The sequence below is a fragment of the Bubalus bubalis genome, chromosome 2, assembly GCF_019923935.1.
Source record: "Bubalus bubalis isolate 160015118507 breed Murrah chromosome 2, NDDB_SH_1, whole genome shotgun sequence".
NCBI lineage: Eukaryota > Metazoa > Chordata > Mammalia > Artiodactyla > Bovidae > Bubalus > Bubalus bubalis.
The window spans coordinates 120,188,533-120,190,073 of NC_059158.1; the positions used below are offsets into that span (position 1 = coordinate 120,188,533).

Sequence of the window (1,541 nt, forward strand, 5' to 3'; positions counted from 1 at the left end):
TTGCCCTCAATCTTTCCCAGCATCAGGGTATTTTCCAGTGAGTTGGCTCTTCACATCAGGTGGCCAAAATATTGGAACTTCAACTTCAGCATCAATCCTTCCAATGAGTATTCAGGACTGATTTCCTTTAGGATTGACTGGTTTGATCTCCTGGTTGTCCAAGGGAATCTCAAGAGCCTTCTCCAGCACAATTTGAAAGCATCAATTCTTTGGTCCTCACCCTTCTTTATGGTCCAATTCTCACATCCATATGACTACTGGAAAAAAACATAGCTTTGACTATATGGACCATTGTCAACAAAGTGATGTCTCTGCTTTTAATATGCTGTCTAGGATGCTTCCCTGGTAGCTCAGATGGTAAAGCATCTGCCTACAATGCGGGAGACCCAGGTTCGATCCCTGGGTTGGGAAGATCCCCTGGAGAAGGAAATGGCAACCCACTCCAGTCTTCATGCCTAGAAAATCCCATGGGCCGAGGAGCCTGGTGGGCTACAGTCCCTGGGGTAGCAAAGAGTTGGACATGACTGAGAGACTTCATTTCACTTCACTTCACTAGGTTTGCCACAACTTTTCTTCCAAGGAGCAAGCCTCTTTTACTTCTGTGGTTGCAGTCACCATCCACAATGATTTTGGAGCCCAAGAAAATAAAATCTGTCAGTGTTTCCATTTCCCCCCCATCTATTTGCCATGAAGTGATGGGAGTGGATGCCATGATCTTAGTTTTTTGAATGTTATATAGATTTTTAAAAATTATTTTCTTCCTTCCCCTGCTACATTCACAGGAAACTTAAACTTCCTATATTTTTTATTTTATATTTATCTTATGATCTGCTTGGGATGAGGACATCAGAAGATGGACAATAGAAGCTTAAAAAATACTTTGAATATTTTGATATTTTCTCTTGCACCTTTACCCTCATCATGAATTTATGGTGTTATGGTACTCTCACTAGCATGCTGCTAGAGAAAGAAATATTTGGAGTAGAACTGGCCCTAAGTAGCTGCTGAATGCCATCTATCCATGCCCACCTTAGATCATGCAGCACCAGTCAACTCACAAACACTTGAAGGAAAAACAAGTCTTACTGCTGTATGCCACTGAGATTTTGTCTTTTTTCTTATTTAATAAATAACAGTTAAATCCAATGAATACTAAGAGATCTTGCCATAAAAATTGGGAGAGGAGCTTATTTATTGCATAAATCACTTCAGAGTTTATTTATGAAAAGTGAGAATTTTTTGAAGACTCAAAAAGAGTGGCTTAGAATTCCCATTCAGGTAGTTTATTTAGTTGGATCAGTGGAGAACAGATTTTAAAACTGGCTGCTAAAGTTTAAAAAATGACAATGAAAAGGAAAGGCTGTTAATATACAAATGTCACATATATTTAATATATGCATGCATGCTTATTTGCTCAGTTGTGTCCAACTGTTTGTGACCCCATGGACTATAGCCTGCCAGACTCCTCTGTCCATGGAATACTGGAATGGGTTGTCATTCCCTTCTCCAGGGGATCTTCCTGACCCAAGAATCAATCCAGG

At 39.9% G+C, this 1,541-nt stretch overlaps 1 non-coding gene across 1 annotated transcript; it reads left to right on the forward strand.

Moving 5' to 3' along the window:
- Positions 1–339: 339 nt before the first annotated feature.
- Positions 340–411, forward strand: TRNAC-ACA. Its single transcript has one exon. It is a non-coding gene; the product is annotated as a tRNA-Cys (tRNA).
- The last annotated feature ends 1,130 nt before the right edge of the window (positions 412–1,541 follow it).